We start from the raw sequence: 8,741 nt of genomic DNA on the forward strand, positions 1-8,741 counted from the left end.
AAGAAGGGCATTATATATTGATAAAAGAATCAGTTCACCAAGAAGATATAACAGTTATACACATATATGAACCAAACATATCTCCAAACTGTGTGAAGCTAACATGGTTAAAACTGGAGACAGAAATAGATCTACAACAACAGTAGGACACTTCAGTCCCCCACTTTCAATAATGTCTGAAACAACCAGACAGGATATCAATAAGGAAAAAGGACTTGAATACCACCAAAGGGCCAAACACACCTAACAGACACATACAAAACATTCCTCCCAACAACAGCAGAAAGTATTTTTCTTAAGTGCGCATGGAACTTTCTTCAGGATAGACAATGTGTTAGACCACAAAACAACTGTTAATAAGTTTTAAAAGACTAAAATCACACAAAGTATCTTTCCAATCACAATGGAATGAAAATAAAAATAGTAGAGGGGAAAGCAAAAAATTCACAAATATGTGGAAATTAAACATACTTCTAAGCAACTAATAGGCCAAAGAAATTGCAAGGTATAGTAGAAAATATATTTTTAAAAAGATTTTATTTATTTATTTGACAGAAAGAGATCATGAGTAGGCAGAGAGGCAGGCAGAGAGAGAGAGAGCAGGCTCCCCACTGAGCAGAGAGCCCAATGCGGGGCTCAATCCCAGGACCCTGAGACCATGACCTGAGCTGAAGGCAGAGGCTTAACCCAGTGAGCCACCCAGGCACCCCAGAAAATATTTTGATACAAATGAAAACAAAGCACAACATGCTAAAATTTATAGAATAGAATAAAAGTACTAAAGAGACAATTTATAGCTGTAAACCTTTACATTAAAAAAGAAAGATTTCTGGGGCGCCTGGGTGGCTCAGTGGGTTAAAGCTTCTGCCTTCAGCTCAGGTCATGATCTCAGGGTCCTGGGATCGAGCCCCACCTCAGGCTCTCTGCTCAGCGGGGAACCTGCTTCCTCCTCTCTCTCTGCCTGCCTCTCTGCCTACTTGTGATCTCTGTCAAATAAATAAATAAAATCTTAAAAAAAAAAAAAGAAAAAAGAAAGATTTCAATTCAACAACCTAACCGTACACCTTAGAGAACTAGAAAAAGAACAGAAACATAAACTCAAAGCTGGCAAAAAGAAGAAAATAGTAAAGATCAGAGAATGATGTAGTATATTTGGTAAGGTTGCCTAACAAGTACAGTATGGGAGCTTAGTATCATTTTCCTTTCTGTTACAAATTCAACAGTTTTAAAACACTCCTACAGCCAATGAGATACAATTATAGACACTAACCTGAAACAGAAATAGTTGTCTCCTTTTGCTGGTTTAGCCTGGAGTTGAGGATGGAACAGAGCACAGTCTTTTTGGGTTCAGTTACCAGGATTGAAGATTCGTTGGAGAATAGGCTTTTCCCATTTGGGGTGTCATTTTCAGAGTATGGATTTAAGTTATGTCCTTAGAGCTTTCCGGCTTGCCTCAGGCTCTGGGTACCACCCTGCAGCCTTACACACCAGAGGGACTACTTTGACATCACTGTTCTTGATGAGAACATGAGAGGAATTTTCTATTCCTGCAAAATGAGAAGGGAACAAGCAGCTCAACTAAGAAATCAAGTGTTTTGATTCTAGTTTGAGTGTTTTGAATATGATGAACCAAACAGAAGGACTGTGATCTCTTGTACAACTTAGGGAGGAAACAATGATATGAATTTATATTTATAAGGAAATTATGAATAATTTCATCAAAATTAACGATTACCCCCAAGGAATCAAACATAGCAGAAAAAGACAAGAACAAGAACATTTAAAGACCTGAAATAATCGAAAATTGTGAAGAAAGTAAGATAATAATGAGAAGCTTAGCACAAGAATTTATAGCAATTGCAGAAGCACACTAAAAGCTGGTAGAATGGTGCAGTTCCAACTAAAAGTCCTTACACTCTACCCACGAGGTCAAATTGTCAAAGCAGAGCCTTGTAAAGTATTTATGCACTTAACTTAATAGCTTGTCATCCTCATGCAGGGGCCACGCTAATCTTCTCTGTATTGTTCCAATTTTAGTATGTGTTGCCCAAGTGACTACTGTATTTAAGAGCAAATTTTACCAATAATCAGTGAAAGATACAAGCAAAAAACAAGCACAAAGATAGCAATATTTGTCTTTGGAAGGGTCCAAACTATCATCCGTACCTCCAAAAAAATAGATTTTTGCACTGGGATATATTTTATTTTCAGGTGAAGAGATGAATGTTCATGGTGTGTGTTGTACATGTTGCCCTAGGAAACTATGTAAGTTCAGAGCTTTGTTTTTACATCCCATCAGTTACACAGGGAACCTACCTGACTGACTTCTGTTCTCTCAATTGTGCCCCCTACTCCATAAATTCCAGATTCGTTTATAATAAGCAAAGCAAAAATTCTGCTAAGAACATTCTCAGATGAGAACTTCTTTGGTGATCTTCCTACTTGTAAATTCCAGCAGAATGTTTACCTGGAGGAGGGAGTTACAGAGCCTTTGTCAATTCTTCTCTTTTTGCAGGGACCTGCAGGAATCACAGTACAGAGAGTGGCAATGCAGGAATCACAGTACAGAGAGTGGCAAGGAGTAGGAGAGTGAATTAGGATATGCTAGTTTCATCCTGTGCTCCCCAGACACCATACTGTGCATTGTGAAATGTGGCTTCTCTTAAGGCACCTGTTGGAAGACAGTGACATATTTCTGAGTATGCATGAAACGGACATTGGGCTCCAAGGAGAATGTTTCTGATCCCTACCTCTCTTAGCCATCATCTGGGTTCATAATTCTTCATAGTCTAAAAATTCTTTTGATATATTTTCCAGCTTTCCGTCTCTGTCCACAGTGAGGATCCGTGGGGGCAGGCAGTGCAAAGCAGGAAGCAAGGCTAAAGACAGTAGGATGACAGATGGAATGAACATACTTAGAGTAAATTAGAAATAGAAATGGTACATTGATCAGTTTGCGTCTGATGAAGTTCAAGCATGTTTCAACATGTGCAGTACATCAGTCTTCAGTGAGGCCAGAAGAGCAGGAGCAATGAAGATGATTAGAGGAAGGATTCAGAGATATGCAGACGTTCCAAAGGTTCTTGAGATCCAAATTTCCAAACTTGGGTTTTGTATATTACCTTCTCAAAAGAACAAAGCAATAAGCTCCGTCATATACATAAATTTTAAACATTATAAAGTTGGTGATTAGTATCAGCATAAAAAAGATTGGCCAAAACCATCAAGTAATTATGAACCTACTTTTGCTCTTCTGTTCATTTCAGGAAATCCCATAATTTACTCAACACTCAAAGTCCGAACAGCATATGTGTTGAGTATTCTCGGGGTCTTGTGCGGTGCCTGGGAAAGATGGGAGTCAAAACTCCTGGTACTTGTTGAATCCAGTATAACTGGAAAGAGGATCAACTGATATTTCCACATTACCACATTACCACATCTCCACATTACCATATGTCAAGCTTCTTTTCCAGTAGCTAGAGCTTAGAAAACATTGTTTTTTTAAAGATATTTATTTATTTATTTATTGAGAGAGAGAGAAACTTGTTTGAGTGGGAGCATGGCTTGGGAGGAGTAGAGAGGGAGGGAGAGACAGTCCTAAGCAGCCTCCACCCTGAGCTCAGAGCCCGAGGTGGGATGCAGAGCCTGAGCCGGCTGCATCTCAGGACCTTGAGATCATCACCTGAGCCAAAACCAAGAGTCAGAGACTCAACCCACTGGGCCACCCAGGTGCCCCATTTTTCATTTCTGAATCCATGTTTACATAGCTCCAAACATTCAGCTGGACTGGAGTAAACCTAGTAATTATAATGCACACTAAACTTTGAGGATTCTATGTCTAAATGATAATCTCAGCTTTGCAATAACTAGAAGACAAAAATTACTCCGTATTATGATTAATCTGGCTCTTGTTTATGAGCCAGATATTTTATTATGAAGCCCATGATACTTGACTTAATTTTCCATGGGGATATAACTTATGCATCAAATATGGTGTGATATTGTTTAGGTTTTGCATTTAAAATCTGAGGGGATTCAGCATTAGAAAGAAAACTATTTGGGATAAAGAGAATAATTCAATTAGAATGAATCATCTCTATCTACATATAATACATAATTACAGTGAGTTCATAAGCATTTTAGATAAATAAATTTTATATTTCTATCCTATGTGAATACTTTAAAAATAATATGAAGCAACACATATCCAGAAAATTAACTCAAATGTAGAAGAAAGAGTTGTCAAGTAGGTCACTTATACTGTTACTTAAATGTTTCCTTCCAGTCTTTAACTTTAAGCCACAGGGTTTATTTAAGTGACGATTTTGAGAGCTTTGATGTTTCTTTGTTTTTCAAAGCATTTCCCGGTGTCTTAATCATGGCAATGGCAACTTAAGAACTTATCTGGACTTCTCTCTACAGACTCTGTCATTTGAATCAGATGCCAAAAAAATACTGTGACCAATGTCACAAGAGCCACCATGCTCAGGCCAGAAATAGAAGATGTAATTCATGGACCTTCCTGGCCCATAAGGGGTGTAGGTACCATGAACACAAAGAAGTCATCATCCATATGAAGTAACCTGTCCTAATTACTGAGTGATTTAGTCTTTAACCAATTGCTGCTAGCTTATCATAGAGTCTACCTCATTTCTCACAATTTCAGCTGATGCTCACTGACTCTTACATTATCATCTCTAAGCTCCCAGGGCTACCCTTCCTCCAACAACCACATTTTCAGCTAAAGGCAATCCTAGATCATATGTTCTCTATCCCTACAAAATATGTATTAAATAACACTTACTAAGCTAAAGAGATGCAGTTACTTTTTTTTTTTTAAAGATTTTATTTATTTACTTGACAGAGAGAAATCACAAGTAGATGGAGAGGCAGGCAGAGAGAGAGAGAGAAGCAGGCCCCCCGCTGAGCAGAGATCCCGATACGAGACTCGATCCCAGGACCCTGAGATCATGACCTGAGCCAAAGGCAGCGGCCCAACCCACTGAGCCACCCAGACGCCCGAGATGCAGTTACTTAAACCTCTATTTTCCCATGCACAGAGTCAAGAAATTTTTTATTCAACTCACTGAGCAAGTATTTACAGGATACCTACTCTGTGACAGACCTTGTTCTAAGCTTTTGGGATATTTCCAGGAAGAGCAATGAGACCAGAGTAGCTGGAGCTGTGTGATCAAAACTAGGCTAGTGATTGGAACTCCTGCTACTTCTGTTATATTCTCATATATAACAGAAATCACTATTTGTGTTCTTTGAAGTACAGATGAGATACAACTTCAGGGCCCTCCGAGCGTCATGTTAAATATCAAAATTTTCTTAAGGGTATATGATTTCATAAAATGCATCAACATAAAAACTAACTGAAAGACTATCAAAGCAAATCATATTTGTCCTACAAATGAAAAATTCTTATCATAAAACAAAAATTATTGAGTAAATAGGAATGTGTACAACATATATTGTATTATGTGAGGGCCCACTACAAAATGAACATATGGGGACCCTTGTTCAAAAATCTAAAAGAAAGGACTACTAAGGATACTAAAATATATAGATATTATCTTTAAAAATATTTTACTACTTATAAATAAATATAATAGAGATAGTAGTTATGTATCAGAATATAAATTTTAAAATTGTGAAAAATATTTTGGCATCATGATTATATAAAATAAGGGATAAAACCCTTTATTATGTGATAACTTGATTGAACAGATATTTTTGGCTTGGCTTTATGTCTTCAAAGTTCATACTTCTAGTAACTTCATTATCAAATTAATATAACTGAAAGCAAAATGAGTTGCTCTTGGCAAACCCAAGACTGCAAATAATTTTTAATAATTTTTAATTTTGAGAAGACTATTTCCATTGATGAACTGTTAAGAGTATTTTATAGACTGTGACAATACTGGGATGTATTTCTGATAAGTTATCTTGAAGTATAAATTATAGTACATTTACAGTTGATGAATTTCACAACACCTCTTCTAAAAAGATTTAGCTCTTCATATACTTGAGTTTCCTGTCCGAATTTAACTTTAAAGGTTATGCAGTGATAATTTAATGTAAGCTATAACATTTTCTGTAATTTGTGGTCATGCAAGAAACCAAAAGTGCCTTCAAGAAATAGTGCAAAACACCTATTTATGTATTGTCTCTCTGTATGTTCAATTAAAAGGAAACATTAATTTTCCAATTGTCTTGTTGATAACTGGTTTATGCAAAGCTTCATATAAAAACCAGTGGAGTTTTTTCTGTCGAATTGGGTGGTCTTTAAATGTAAGTGGTATTTCTAAGCCTGTGGGTATTTGCCTTGACCCAGCAATTTTCAAATTTTCAGAGACTCTGAACTCTGAAGAATTCTAACAACTTTTTGATATACTTTATTGCAATGTCCATGGGTATGCTGTTATTTTATAATAATTTGCTGACAAAGTTTACTGCCTGGGCATCTACAGTAACTGTCCTAGTCTCAGGCCAGAGAGTTAACAATTATAGTCACTATAGTGGTGGGGTCTCGGAATGGTCAGGAAGCCAGTCAGGTCCCTGTGCTTGCTGTTCCACATGGAGCCCCTCTTCTCTCCTGTGGCTGTACCCACTATTGTCACCACTATCGCTTCTGCAGCTCCCACCTTAGTGATCCCTGTGCACATTCAGACACAGGCATGAGGCCAGTTGCTCAGGACCTGGGCCACATGCCTTGCTTACTGGTTTCACTCAACAGCAGTGATCGCTGCTCACAGTCTGTGGGGTAGCTGGGTTCACCTGGGTAGTTCTTCTCTAAGTGGTATGTACTGTGACAGCAGTCATCTGACGGGTCAGTAGGTTCGGGATGTCCAAGATGGTTCACTGGAGGTTCAGCTGATTCATAATGTCCACAATGGTGGCAGCTGGGCCTTTGCTGAAGGCTGAGATCTCCTGTGGGGCTATCATCTAGAGCACTTTGTGGCCTCTTCAGCTGGCCCACTTAGGCTTCCTTAAAAGCCTATCATGGTTCATTGATAATCACACTCTTCTCTAGAGTGGTTGGATCCTTGGAGTACAAAATTGGAAGCTCTTAGGCCTTTTTTAAAGCTTAGGATATGAATTAGCACAAACTAATGTTCTGCAACATTTTATATTTAAACAAGTTGCAAGGCCAGCTGAAATTCAAGTGGGGGCACCAAATGAGAGAAACACCAGAAGGAATTGTTCACTGGTAGCCATCGATGTAAGACATTACTGCAGTCTCCCATCTTTCTCTTTCCAAATGGGAATGTTCATTGTGGTTATCCTATCTCTGTTCTTTCATTGGCTTTTGGATGTGGAGGCAGATAACTTGTGATTTTTAGTTCACAAGTCTCTGAATTAAGAGAGGGTATATCTGAAACCTACATAGAAACAAACATGAGTCCTGGACTTTGAACCTCAGGATGAAATGACAGAAATTTTTGCCTCCTTTTGGGAGGGGGTGAGGATACTATGCATGCTAAGTTAAACGGGGTAAATATTTGTGATCTGAAAAGTAGACCATGGCTGATTAAATTATTTTTCAAAAATATTTTCTATTCTTTCCTGTCAAACCCCTCAAATATTGGCATATCAGTTAATTGTTGTTGCATAATAAATTACCACAAACTAGTAGTTTAAAAAATACTTGTGTATTAATTCACAGATTTTGAAATCAGGAGCCCAGGCACAATTTAACTGGGTCTTTAGCTTCAGCGATTCTCACAGGCTATAAAGAAGTTGTCAGCCAGAGCTGAGGTGTCATTTGAATGCTCACCTGGAAAAGGAGATGCTTCCAGGCTCACGCAGGTAATTGGCAGAATTCATTTTCCTATGGATTTTTCTTTTTTTCCTGGCTGGTTTTTAGCGTAAGCCACCTTGTCAAGTGGCACTCTCTCCATATTACTCCCCTCAAATGAACAGAACACTTCATCCACCTCAGCAAGGAAGAACATCCACTAGTATTGCCTTTTCATTTTTTGTTATGTAATAACAGAGGTGACACCTTTGTCATAGTCTATAGGTTAGAGGTAAGTCACAGGTCTTGCCACATAAGAAGGAGTTACACAAGGGGAGAGTATCAAGATGTGGAAATTAAAAAAAAAAAAAAAAAAAGATGTGGAGGTAATTAGAGTCAATCTTAGAGTCTGTCTGACACACCAGGCCCCTCGTTGAAGGAATTTTTGTACCATATATTTCAGACCTGAACATACAACCTAATTTAAGACAATGGAATGGAAGCAAAAGTGATAGGAGCTTTTAGAATTACCGTGTGGTCTGCCACCCTCACTGCCCTTGCCCCCGTGACTAGCAATGTTCCAGATGGTCATGTGCCTGCATCCCATTTGCCTCCCAAGTTGTCCTTCCATGTGGATTTCCTTCTTTTCAGCTCTTATAACTCTTTTCCCCCAAACCCTGTATTTCTTATTTTCCTCTCTTTCATACATTCCAGACTCCTTCCTAACTTCTGAATCTTTCCCTCATTACTAGTCAACCCTCTCAAATATCTTCACACTTTAGTCTCCTCATCTGAAGGTCTTGTCTTCTTGCATCATCTTGTCTTCTTGCATCATACCCTGGTGGGCTGAGCTGAGCTCTCTGGTCCTCAGACTGGGCAAATGGCAGACACCAAGTCACAATATCTGACAGTCTGCTGGGTTCACCTGGGTAGTTCTTGCCCAGTCCTCAGACTGGGCAAATGGCAGACACCAAGTCACAATATCTGACAGTCTGCT

At 38.5% G+C, this 8,741-nt stretch overlaps 1 non-coding gene across 1 annotated transcript; it reads right to left on the bottom strand.

Moving 5' to 3' along the window:
• Positions 1–1,954: 1,954 nt before the first annotated feature.
• On the bottom strand, positions 1,955–2,059 carry LOC132028954 (U6 spliceosomal RNA). The gene has a single exon (XR_009407608.1). It is a non-coding gene; the product is annotated as a U6 spliceosomal RNA (small nuclear RNA).
• Between the last annotated feature and the right edge of the window lie 6,682 nt (positions 2,060–8,741).

This window comes from Mustela nigripes, chromosome 12 (genome assembly GCF_022355385.1).
Source record: "Mustela nigripes isolate SB6536 chromosome 12, MUSNIG.SB6536, whole genome shotgun sequence".
In the NCBI taxonomy this organism is placed as follows: domain Eukaryota; kingdom Metazoa; phylum Chordata; class Mammalia; order Carnivora; family Mustelidae; genus Mustela; species Mustela nigripes.